Here is a 14,390-nt window from a genome sequence, read left to right as displayed (position 1 = left end):
CAATGCAAAAATATCTATTTCATCCAAACAAAAACACTTAATCAACCTCATCCTGAAAACACAGTTTTAAAAAATAAATCAAGATTCTTACTCCACAGAACAGCAACAATGCAAAAATATCTATTTTCGTTCTTTCTTTCTTTCTTTTTTCTTTCTTTCTTTCTCTCTTTCTTTCTTTCTTTCTTTAGTTTATTTCGAACATGAAGACACTTACAGTATAATTCATCACACAATTTCATATCATTTCACTTTACATCATGGCCGAAAAGGAGTAGGAAGAAGCAAAGCTTATTTAATCCTACCCCTTCCCCACTTCAGAGCGTTTACAAATATATACATTCATTTACTGACTTTTTTTTAACAGTAAAATGACATCCGTGAATGAGTAATACAACAGTTTTGCAATATATAATTAAGTCAGTCATTATTAACATACTGAGATGAAGTGTCATGTTCTGTGGTCATGTTTTGTTTGGTTAAGTTCTGTTGGTTTTTGGACTCCTTTAGTTCCGGTTTGTGCACTCTTGTTTGTTTTGTCACCATGACGACCGATTAGTTCACCTGTCCTCATATGACTCACGCACCTGACTCATTTGGACACACGCACCTGTCACTAATCATGAGACTATTATTTAAGCCTGTAGTTGCCAGGTAGTCAGCCTGGCGACATTACTCCTGATACTCTTGACATTACTCCGATGACTCTGTTCGTGCTCTATTGATGTTCTTTTCGTGCTCTTTTCATGACAGTTTGATGCTTGTATTCCATGCCATAGTTTCATGCTCGTTTCACGTCACAGTAAGTGTAGTTTTGTTTCATGTCCATAGTTTCTGTCTTAGTGTTAGTTTTGTTCCCTGCGTTAAGTTTTGTGCCTCCGCTGTGAGCGTTTTTTGTTTGTACCCTTTTTTGTATGGATAAATTAAATCATGTTCCTACCTTCTTCCGATGTCCGGTCAAGTCAGTTTGCATCATGGGAAAACATTCCTCGCAGCAAGCTGCGAAATCCTCGCAGTAAGCTGCATCACAGTCCATGACATGAAGAATATCTTATTTTCAATAAGGTTGAAAGTATTTCCCCTAATTTTTGACTTTTTTATGTCATTGCCTGAAATACATAAATAAATGGGGAAAAAAAGGGAAAAAAATTAAAATTCTTCTTCCTCTTTGTAATTTGTAAGCACTATTAATTTATTTACTTAATCCATTCCAATATTTAATTCCACATACTGATATGCTGAAGGTTCACTGCAAAAACTGAAATCTAAGTAAGATTAAATATCTCAAATAAGGGTGATATTTGCTTATTTTCTGTCTGATAAGATAATTCTTCTACTAAGCAGATTTCACTTGTTTTAAGTGTTTTGGTCCTAAATGATCTCAGTAAGATATTATAGCTTGTTGCTAAGATTTTATGACCTATATTGAGTAAAACATGCTTGAAACTAGAATATCAACTGTTGCAAAGCTGTGTCATCAACACTCACAAGTATAAAACTACTTTTTTAAAGTAATAATTTCTTATGTCAAGCATGAAAAAAAAAAATCATGACTTTGACACAATCGTGTCTCATAATTAAAACAGATGACAGCCAAATGGACTTTGCTGTTTTATTTTCAATGAAACAATAGAAAATACATACTCATATAGTAGTACAGTTGTTATTAGTGAGAATATACTTATGTTAATTAGGGATGTCCGATAATATCGGACTGCCGATATTATCGGCCGATAAATGCTTTAAAATGTAATATCGGAAATTATTGGTATCGGTTTCAAAATTATCGGTATCGGTTTGAAATAGTAAAATGTATGACTTTTTAAAACGCTGCTGTGTATACGGATGTAGGGAGAAGTACAGAGCGTCAATAAACCTTAAAGGCACTGCCGTTGCGTGCCGGCCCAATCACATAATATCTACGTTTTTTCACACACACAAGTGAATGCATATTATACTTGGTCAACAGCCATACAGGTCACACTGAGGGTTGCCGTATAAACAACTTTAACACTGTTACAAATATGCGCCACACTGTGAACCCACACCAAACAAGAATGACAAACACATTTCGGGAGAAAATCCGCACCGTAACACAACATAAACACAACAGAACAAATACCCACAACCCCTTGCAGCACTAACTCTTCCGGGACGCTACAATATACACCCCCCAAACCCCGCCCACCTCAACCTCCTCATGCTCTCTCAGGGAGAGCATGTCCCAAATTCCAAGCTTGCTGTTTTGAGGCATGTTAAAAAAAATAATGCACTTTGTGACTTCAATAATAAATATGGCAGTGCCATGTTGGCATTTTTTTTTCCATAACTTGAGTTGATTTATTTTGGAAAACCTTGTTACATTGTTTAATGCATCCAGCGGGGCATCACGACAAAATGAGGCATAATAATGTGTTAATTCCACGACTGTATATATCGGTATCGGTTGATATCGGAATTGATAATTAAGAGTTGGACAATATCGGAATATCGGATATCGGCCAAAAAGCCATTATCGGACATCTATAATTTTAATGTATTTTTGGGTTCATTGAGGTTAGCTAATTTTACTTGTTTTGGAAATTCTTGACAAGCCAAATTTTCTTGTTCTATTGGCAGATAATTTTGCTTAGTTCAAATAAAATACCTCAAATTTTTGTATTTTTGTATTTTTGTTTTTGAACCTTGACTTTTTGCAGTGTTCTAAGTCTTGTACGTGCATACACATGTTTTAAATTACATTTTCCTCTAAGGTTATATTTCTCTTCTATATTAAAAAAAAAACAAGTTTGTCGTCCGTGAATACATTTCCTTCAAGAATAGCGCCCGTGCTTTTAGTTCAGTAGTCAGGGTGCCCGCCTCTCACACAGGCAACCTGGATTGGCGGCCCGCTTGGAGCAGTAAGAAAAATAACAGCCGAGAGAGAGAGAGAGAGAGAGAGAGAGAGAGAGAGAGAGAGTAGGCAATCGCTACACAAAGCAGAGCTATGACAGCTCTGGACACCAAGTATTGGATTCCGCCGTCAAAATCAGGGGCCCCTGATTGGGTGGGGGCCCTTGGGTTCAGCATTAGTTCAACAATGGGTGCGGTTAGCGCCACCACTGCGGCTGAAGGGTACCAGGGACTACTGGACTCAGCTGCAAGCCTAGGGGTCCGCATGTTGTGCCCCTATGCCTCCACTTACAGTAACGTTTTCCACATCCTGACTCGATCACGGCCCTTTGAAGCGTGGGTCCACCACAGACATCCAGATGACATTGTTATTCTCGTAACAGGCCCGGAATTTTCTAGGAAAAAGGAAAAAAAAACAAAAACTTGTCCTCGTGACATGCTTCCTGTCCTTTGAAGGGGACCAATGGCAGGACGGCTTTGCGGCCCCTATTGTCCCCGATTGCCCCCTGTTCTAAGTTCTGATCGATCCCCGGGAAGACGCGTCATGATTTGTCCGTTAGCAAGGCACCGGCGAAGGAGTCTAAAAGGGGCAAAGGTTAAATCTGTCGGACACCTGCCTGATTGATGTTGCCATTTATTGACTTCCGACCATAAAAGTCAGCATGAAAGTAGGAATGGGGGACGGGGGTGGAGGGGGATCAAATGCTTTGTAACAATGTTAGAGACCTGATTCCTGGGGGAACCCACCAGAGGGACTCGTGGGTCCAGGGGGGTTGCAAGGGGTGGGGGGGTGGGTGGGGATGAAGAGCAGCTGCCAGGCGCTTAAAAAGCTCCGACATGTCGCTTTCATCCCCGGGAACAAAAGACGCTGTAAAGGCCACAAGACAATCGGCGCTGAAGTACAGTGTCGGTTCCTGCCACCGCGCTGACTCGGGGCCATTGTGGGGGCCCCAGCGTGGCGGTGTGTCAGGCAAAGGGTCCCCCCCCACACACTCCCACCCCCCCATTCCCCAGGAGGGAAAGACAAGCCTGGCATGCATGTGCCATTCAAGATGCAGGAAGTCCCAAAATAGTTCAATACAGTGTCCGTGCAGGTGCAGACATATCCTCTGCAGTGGACATATGTAATTTAAACAAAATAAAAAAATGTTTTGTCAAAGTTGCATATTTTGGAGAAAAAATGCAGTTATTTATATTTATTCTTTTTTATTTTTTTTAAATTAAGTAAAAAACTAATTTGTGTGAACTTTGTTTATAATGTACTTTCCTTTGTGTGCTTAGTTTTACAGTCGAGAATAGCGACAAAACATTATTTTTTTTCTATCTTTAATTCAAAGGACTCTTTACATATTTGGCGTCCAAAAACCGGCCCACGGGAAGTCCCAAGTTAAATAAATAAAAAATATTAACATTATTTATTTGTATTTATTTATTTATTTATTTATTTTAGTCTGTCCTTTGGAATCCATTTTCTACCGCTTGTTACTCTCGGTGTCTCCTAGCCACTCAGGCAAATCATATTGTCTAAAAAGAATTATCGCGCTATATATACAAATATATATTAGGGGTGTGGGAAAAAATCGATTCGAATTCGAATCGCGATTCTCACGTTGTCCGATTCAGAATCAATTCTCATTTTTAAAAAATCGATTTATTTAAAAAAAAAATCGATTTATTTTTTTAAATGTATTTATTAAATTTTTTATTTATTTATTTATTTTTTTTTTTTTTGGATTAATCAATCCAACAAAACAATACACAGCAATACCATAACAATGCAATCCAATTCCAAAACCAAACCCGACCCAGCAACACTCAGAACTGCAATAAACAGAGCAAATGAGAGGAGACACAAACACGACACAAACCAAAAGTAGTGAAACAAAAATGAATATTATCAACAACAGTATCAATATTAGTTACAATTTCAACATAGCAGTGATTAAAAATCCCTCATTGACATTATCATTAGAAATTTATAAAAAAAATTAAAAAAAAGACCAATAGTGTCACAGTGGCTTACACTTGCATCGCATCTTATAAGCTTGACAACACACTGTGTCCAATATTTTCACAAAGATAAAATAAGTCATATTTTTGGTTCATTTAATAGTTAAAACAAATTTACATTATTGCAATCAGTTGATAAAACATTGTCCTTTACAATTATAAAAGCTTTTTACAAAAATCTGCTACTCCGTTGCATGTCAGCAGACTGGGGTAGATCCTGCTGAAATCTATGTATTGAATGAATAGAGAATCCTTTTGAATTGGGAAAAAATCGTTTTTGAATCGAGAATCGTGTTGAATTGAAAAAAAATAGATTTTGAATCGAATCGTGACCTCAAGAATCGATATTGAATCGAATCGTGGGACACCCAAAGATTCACAGCCCTAATATATGAATATACTGTATATATATATATATATATATATATATATATATATATATATATATATATATACACACACATTTCTTTAACCCAATGCGACCCCCGAGTCAAAAAGTTTGGGGGCCCCTGCTTAAGCCTGTGTTAACATTTAGACAATAAGCAGCAACAGTTTAAAAATAGAACAAAGTGATATACCATATTTTCCGGACCATAGCGCACTGCCGATGAGTGGGTCTAGTCAGGTCTATTTTCATACAAAAAGGCGCACCGGATTATAGGGCACATTAAAAGGGTCATATATATATATTTTTTTTCTACATTTTTTTTCTAAATTGAAAACGCTTCCTTGTGTCCGCGGACCGTTTGGCCGCACAAGAAAAATAAATAAATTAAAAAATTTAAAAAAATAAAAAAAATCAACATAAAAAACACAATATATACATTATATATCAATATAGATCAATACAGTCTGCAGGAATACAGTCCGTAAGCACACATGATTGTATTTCTTTATGGGAAAAAAAAAAAAAAAAAAAAAAAAAATCACCCATGAGAGAAGTTGTTATGAAAGGTCCCTAAATTGTGTGTCAACGTTCAACCTTTGAGTTTGGGCAGTACTTATAAGTGTGCTATTCATCCAGGAAGCGGCATTTGCAGTTCAAAGAGTAACAGTAAGCCCTTAAAGCTTGTCCTGTCCTCAACTTTTTTTTTTAATTGAATAGCTTTATTTGATTAGGACGATCACAAGAAACATGCCAGAATGAACTACAATAGCTAAATAAAAACACACATTTACGGACAATATCATACGTACATTAAACTATGACTTATATATATTATATTATATAATATTATCAATGAAACGATCAACATAAGATTGTTTCGACTTAGACTTAGAAAAACTTTATTGATCCACAAGGGGAATTGTTCCACACGGTAGCTCAGTTACAAAGGATGGAAAGGATAATGCAGGTATAAAGTAGATTACAAATGTACCATAGTAGCAATATAAAATATTACATATATGTAATATTTACATATTATATATACAGTATATAATGTATACTGATATATTATATTATTATCCATCCATCCATCCATTTTCTACCTCTTGTCCCTTTTTGGGATCGCGGGGGGTGCTGGAGCCTATCTCAGCTGCATTCAGGCGGAAGGCGGGGTACACCCTGGACAAGTCGCCACCTCATCACAGGGCCAACACAGATAGACAGACAACATTCACACTCACATTCACACTTATATTATATTATATTTTTTATATAATACATACAATATCTAACAAATTCCAATTACCATGTACAATATTACAGTATATGTAACAGCTGCAGCAAAAAAAATAGGGCAGCATAAAATAGAGAGTAGATCCAGCAGAAAATATACATTATAAACAAAGAGAGGTAGGAAGACCGGTAGAGGGGGAACGAAGCTGAAGGAGGCCGTTGGAGTATGAGCTCCACTGTCCCTCAATTGTCTGATGGAGTGGGTGTGGCAGGATTGTCCATAATGGCAAGAAGTTTGTCCAGTGTCCTCCTGTCCCTCACTGACACAAACGCCTCCAACTGCGTGCCAATAGTTTGGCCGGCTTTCCGGATCAGTTTGTCAATCCGGTTTAAGTCCCTTTTGCTGGTGCTGCTCCCCCAACAAACCACTGCAAAGTACAGGGCACTGGCCACAACAGACTGAAAAAAGATATCCAATAGAGCAGGGGTGGGCAATTAATTTTTACCGGGGGCCGCATGAGCTACCCGAGCACTGCTGGAGGGCCACATCGACAATATTTCAATTAAATTTTGCTCAATATTATTTTTGATATATACCGTAAGATAAATAATAATAATAATAATAATAATAATAGTAATACTTCAACATAGTGTGTGTAACAGCATTCCATGACTAATATATATAAATTAATATTAATAATAAATGACAGTAAAATAAGCACACGTATGACTTGAGGAGTCATAGTGTAACTTTGTGTGGTGTTTGAGTTGTCCGACTTTTTGTGTGGCCTTAAACGCACCAGTGGTTTAGTGCTATGCGTGTTGGTGACAGATGACAAGTTGGTTTTGGCCTGGTTTGTACGGCAGAAAATGACTAGTTTTTCGAGATAGAATTGTTTTACTCATGTTTTTGGTGTGGTTATGTCCGAATATAAACAGTTTTGTTCAATAAAGTGATCGATATAATTCCTGTCCTCGAAGCATCTCGATAGACGTTACAATAATTGAACGGTGTTCAATTGAACGGTGTTGACGAACACCATTAGGGCCGCTTGTTGTCACTGTCACTCAAAGTTGCATTGCAAAATTCCATAGAATAAATATGTTTATTTTGTTTAGAATTCAGATGGGATTTGATTTGGTGCGCGGCATATATTTGCTGCGCGCAGCAGACGCTTGAGCAGTGCGCAATTGCGCAGGCACGCACCTTAGGTGAGGGGACGTTGCTTTGCAGTTCATGTGTTGTTGAAAACACGCCATTCCTCATCAACTTTTCTCTTTTTAGCGTCTCGGGTGTAAACCGTGCATCACTTGTCGCTGCATGTGCACCTTCACTCGCAGGTTACACACGGACACACGCCCATAAATAATACTTTTCAAAATAAAAGCAGCACAGTTGTATTGCGCGCAGGACATAGATGTTTTTTCAACTTTATTTTGTAATTGCAGTTGTTCACATTCACTCACAATCACGCATACGTCCACACGGAAGTAATACAAATAACGATTTTCAAAACAAAAGCAGCACCGTTGTATTGCACACTCGACATAGATACTTTTTAAAATTTATTTTGTAATTTATAATTGGCCTCACGCGGGCCGGACAGGGACGCACAAAGGGCCGGATGTGGCCCGCGGGCCGCAGAATGCCCAGGTCTGCAATAGAGTAAAGGACCTGAGCTTTCTCAGGAAAAAGAGTCGGCTCATGCCCTTCTTGTATACAGCTTTGCTGTTGTCCTTCCAGTCCAGTCTGCTGTTCAAGTGGACTCCCAGGTACTCCCAGCCCTGGATGTTTGTCATCAATCACTGTTTTACTGTTTTGTTTTGTTTTTTGAATAGTTGACACAGTTAATAATATGAGCTGGTTGTGTGTTCCATGCATGTGTGCCTCTAATGGAGACAACCATTTGACTAAATGTAGTCCTACGTCGTTGAATGTTACAATCACCCCTGGTTAGCGCTCTAGTATTGACTCGATTGCGGGTTTTTTTTTACAAACAAAACATCCAAAAACGTCTGATAGTTGTCCAAATCTAAAATATTTTACTTGCTAAGAATATTACATTAATGATAGCGAAGAGACTTTTTGTCTAAAAATTGTATTGTCTTCTTAAAGGCCTACTGAAATGAATTTTTTTTATTTAAACGGGGATAGCAGATCTATTCTATGTGTCATACTTGATCATTTCGCGATATTGCCATATTTTTGCTGAAAGGATTTAGTATAGAACAACGACGATAAAGATTGCAACTTTTGGTATCTGATAAAAAAAAGGCTTGCACCTACCGGAAGTAGCGTGACGTAGTCAGTTGAACATATACACAAAGTTCCCTATTGTTTACAATGATGGCCGCATGAAGTGAGAGAGATTCGGACCGAGAAAGCGACAATTTCCCCATTAATTTGAGCGAGGATGAAAGATTTGTGGATGAGTAAAGTGCAAGTGAAGGACTAGTGGGGAGTTGAAGCTATTCAGATAGGGAAGATGCTGTGAGAGCCGGGGGTGACCTGATATTCAGCTGGGAATGACTACAACAGTAAATAAACACAAGACATATATATACTCTATTAGCCACAACACAACCAGGCTTATATTTAATATGCCACAAATTAATCCTGCATAAAAACACCTGCGTGTTTGTTATGCTAGCTCCTAGCTCCTCTGCTAGCTCCTAGCTCCATAGAACACGCCAATACAATTCAAACACCTGATCAACACACACAATCACTCAGCCCAAAAGACCGTTTACCTAACCCAAGGTTCATAAAGCTTATATATTTTTAAAAAGTTACGTACGTGACGCGCACATACGGTCAAGTTATCGAATGTTTAGCAGCCAAGGCTGCATACTCACGGTACCTGATATTCAGCTGGGAATGACTACAACAGTAAATAAACACAAGACATATATATACTCTATTAGCCACAACACAACCAGGCTTATATTTAATATGCCACAAATTAATCCTGCATAATAACACCTGCGTGTTTTTTATGCTAGCTCCTAGCTCCTCTGCTAGCTCCTAGCTCCATAGAACACGCCAATACAATTCAAACACCTGATCAACACACACAATCACTCAGCCCAAAAGACCGTTCACCTAACCCAAGGTTCATAAAGCTTATATATTTTTAAAAAGTTACGTACGTGACGCGCACGTACGGTACGGTACGTGTTATGCTAGCTCCTAGCTCCTCTGCTAGCTCCTAGCTCCATAGAACACGCCAATACAATTCAAACACATGATCAACACACACAATCACTCAGCCCAAACGACCGTTCACCTAACCCAAGGTTCATAAAGCTTATATATTTTTTAAAAGTTACGTACATACGCAAAAAAAAGCCAAAGCTGCATACTCACAGTAGCACGTCTGCGTCTTTGTCATCCAAATCAAAGTAATCCTGGTAAGAGTCTGTGTTGTCCCAGTTCTCTACAGGCGTCTGTGTATCCAAATCAAAAGTCCTCCTGGTTAGAGTCTCTGTTATCCGAGTTCTTCTATCTTGACTGCATCTTTCGGGAATGTAAACAAAGAAGCGCCGGCTGTGTACTGTTGTGGCTGACTACGTTCGAAAAATACGTCCATTTCGCACCGACAACTTTCTTCTTTGCTTGCTTGGCTTCCTTCTCCATAATGCAATGAACATGATTGAAACAGATTCACGAACACAGATGTCCAGAATACTGTGGAATTATGAAATGAAAACAGAGCTTTTTCGTATCGGCTTCAATGTGGAAGGCATACCCGTGTTCGCCGGGCTACGTCACACGCATACGTCATCCTCAGAGGCGTTTCGAACCGGAAGTTTAGCGGCAAATTTAAAATGTCACTTTATAAGTTAACCCGGCCGTATTGGCATGTGTTATAATGTTAAGATTTCATCATTGATATATAAACTATCAGACTGCGTGGTCGGTAGTAGTGGGTTTCAGTAGGCCTTTAAGACCCATCAAGTCTCTCTTTAAAGGCCTACTGAAACCCACTACTACCGACCACGCAGTCTGATAGTTTATATATCAATGATGAAATCTTAACATTATAACACATGCCAATACGGCCGGGTTAACTTATAAAGTGACATTTTAAATTTGCCGCTAAACTTCCGGTTCGAAACGCCTCTGAGGATGACGTATGCGTGTGACGTAGCCCGGCGAACACGGGTATGCCTTCCACATTGAAGCCGATACGAAAAAGCTCTGTTTTCATTTCATAATTCCACAGTATTCTGGACATCTGTGTTCGTGAATCTGTTTCAATCATGTTCATTGCATTATGGAGAAGGAAGCCAAGCAAGCAAAGAAGAAAGTTGTCGGTGCGAAATGGACGTATTTTTCGAACGTAGTCAGCCACAACAGTACACAGCCGGCGCTTCTTTGTTTACATTCCCGAAAGATGCAGTCAAGATAGAAGAACTCGGATAACAGAGACTCTAACCAGGAGGACTTTTGATTTGGATACACAGACGCCTGTAGAGAACTGGGACAACACAGACTCTTACCAGGATTACTTTGATTTGGATGACAAAGACGCAGACGTGCTACTGTGAGTATGCAGCTTTGGCTTTTTTTTGCGTATGTACGTAACTTTTAAAAAATATATAAGCTTTATGAACCTTGGGTTAGGTGAACGGTCGTTTGGGCTGAGTGATTGTGTGTGTTGATCATGTGTTTGAATTGTATTGGCGTGTTCTATGGAGCTAGGAGCTAGCAGAGGAGCTAGGAGCTAGCATAACACGTACCGTACCGTACGTGCGCGTCACGTACGTAACTTTTTAAAAATATATAAGCTTTATGAACCTTGGGTTAGGCGAACGGTCTTTTGGGCTGAGTGATTGTGTGTTTTGATCAGGTGTTTGAATTGTATTGGCGTGTTCTATGGAGCTAGGAGCTAGCAGAGGAGCTAGGAGCTAGCATAAAAAACACGCAGGTGTTATTATGCAGGATTAATTTGTGGCATATTAAATATAAGCCTGGTTGTGTTGTGGCTAATAGAGTATATATATGTCTTGTGTTTATTTACTGTTGTAGTCATTCCCAGCTGAATATCAGGTACCGTGAGTATGCAGCCTTGGCTGCTAAACATTCGATAACTTGACCGTATGTGCGCGTCACGTACGTAACTTTTTAAAAATATATAAGCTTTATGAACCTTGGGTTAGGTAAACGGTCTTTTGGGCTGAGTGATTGTGTGTGTTGATCAGGTGTTTGAATTGTATTGGCGTGTTCTATGGAGCTAGGAGCTAGCAGAGGAGCTAGGAGCTAGCATAACAAACACGCAGGTGTTTTTATGCAGGATTAATTTGTGGCATATTAAATATAAGCCTGGTTGTGTTGTGGCTAATAGAGTATATATATGTCTTGTGTTTATTTACTGTTGTAGTCATTCCCAGCTGAATATCAGGTCACCCCCGGCTCTCACAGCATCTTCCCTATCTGAATAGCTTCAACTCCCCACTAGTCCTTCACTTGCACTTTACTCATCCACAAATCTTTCATCCTCGCTCAAATTAATGGGGAAATTGTCGCTTTCTCGGTCCGAATCTCTCTCACTTCATGCGGCCATCATTGTAAACAATAGGGAACTTTGTGTATATGTTCAACTGACTACGTCACGCTACTTCCGGTAGGTGCAAGCCTTTTTTTTATCAGATACCAAAAGTTGCAATCTTTATCGTCGTTGTTCTATACTAAATCCTTTCAGCAAAAATATGGCAATATCGCGAAATGATCAAGTATGACACATAGAATAGATCTGCTATCCCCGTTTAAATAAAAAAAATTCATTTCAGTAGGCCTTTAAGGTGACCGGTGTTGCATGCATACTTGCCAAGCCTCCCGATTTTCCCAGGAGACTACCGAATTTCAGTGCCCCTCCCGAAAATCTCCCGGCGCAACCAATTTCTCCCGATTTCCACCCGGACAACAATATTGGGGGCATACCTTGAAGGCACTGCCTTTAGAGTCCTCTACAACCTGTAGTCACGTCCACTTTTCCTCCATACAAACAGCGTGCCGGCCCAGTCACATGATATATGCGGCTTTTACACACACACACAAGTGAATGCAACGCATACTTGATCAACAGCCATACAGGTCACACTGAGGATGCCCGTATAAACAACTTTAACACTGTTATAAATATGCGCCATACTGTGAACCCACACCAAACAAGAATGACAAACACATTTCGGGAGAACATCCGCACCGTAACACAACATAAACACAACAGAACAAATACCCAGAACCCCTTGCAGCACTAACTCTTCCGGGACGCTACAATATACACCCCCCGCTACCACCAAACCCCGCCCCCTCCAACCCCAACACTGTGCTTGTAGGCTGAAATTGGAGGTCGTACTTGACGGCCGCAACCACTCCATGGCTTCACAATAGTTATGGACATACATGGCGGACAATAACTGATAGTCTGCTTTGCCAGTTCAAATGCATTCGCTGTTTTCCGTAGTACTCCCTTGTCCACTTGAGCCCGCATTCTCGTTGTCTCCCCTTCAACAAATGGACAAAGTTTTGCGCTAAGTAGAATTACAGCTGACCTGGACATTAGAAAGTTCTCTTGCCGTTCCCGTGGGACATCATCATCATCATCATCGGCGGTCACTTGAAACGAGTATGACGATCCTCCTGGTAGGGGGGGTATCCCTTTTTGGAGGATGCCTGTGCGTGACTTAGTTTAACGTGGGGAGACTGGTGCACAGACGGTCACCGCACGATCCTTGACAGATCCGGGTCAGGGTCCAGTGGCATGGAGTCCAAGACGACTGGGGACCCTTTTCTGCTGCAGCCTTCATCCGCCATCCCAGCTGTTGTGACGCTCCATAGGGTTAGCAATCATCCTGCGCCTGTTCCACCGTTGAGGTCTTCACCGTATCCCTGGCTAGGGGGCAGTCAGGTACTAGGCCTTTGCCAAGGGCCACCTGGGGTAGCAGTAGTAAAGGGGTTAACCTCCTAGTGCCCCAAGACCCCATAGAGGAGCCTCCACTGCCGGATGCACTTTAACGTCATGCCCAGGACCTGTGTCCTGTGGGACAACACACTCGTTGGCAAACATATCCCACCAGGCTGCCCTTCTTCCAGGCCTTATTCAAAACAACTACGTTGCCGTCTGAGATGTGTAGTATCCGAAATAGCTGCAATCATGCATTTCCTTTTTTTAAGGTACTCATGTGTGTCAGATTCAAACATCGATGACATCTATTAAACAAGACAAGAAGCAAGGAAATAAACAGAGACAGAATTCAATTTTGCTCAATTTGTGTCACCCACGCTCTAACGGAAAAAGGTTCACGTCTCCTCTTTTATTTGGATATTCCCTGTTTACAAAACAACAGCTGTTTCTAACGGAATGGGGGGTATGTAAACAGCCATTGTTTTCGGTCACATTAACACAAAAGAAAAAGATGCCTCAGGCTTGGACTGGTCCTGGATCGAGCTTGGGCAAGTCTTGGATCACAATAGATAACCCCTCCCGTCTCCTCTCATCGTACACAGCGGAATTTTCCAAGCCTTTGACTTGGTGCAACAAAGACAGCCTCTTGTTTGTTCACTGGGAACTCAGAGAACGGAAAGTTTTTTGATAATTTACATACAATTTTTCTGACAATGTGTGATTTCCACAAGTGTCTGTTATGAAGCTGGCTGTGGCGCGTTCTTTCCGACGTCACTTCCTGTGTGGGGCGCGGTCTTTCTGGCGTCACTTCCTCGCCGAACTCAGTTTGTAAACGATCGATGAGTCCGTACAAAACTAAGAGCCGGAGATTCAAGAAATAGACGGCGCACTTACCCGTGTTAAAAATGATCTTATCCTATCTTGGGCCCAGTATTGAGCCTTGTGGGACTCCAGCAGAC

This window comes from Entelurus aequoreus, linkage group LG02 (genome assembly GCF_033978785.1).
Source record: "Entelurus aequoreus isolate RoL-2023_Sb linkage group LG02, RoL_Eaeq_v1.1, whole genome shotgun sequence".
Taxonomy (NCBI): Eukaryota; Metazoa; Chordata; class Actinopteri; order Syngnathiformes; family Syngnathidae; genus Entelurus; species Entelurus aequoreus.
This window is presented reverse-complemented; position numbering follows the sequence as displayed.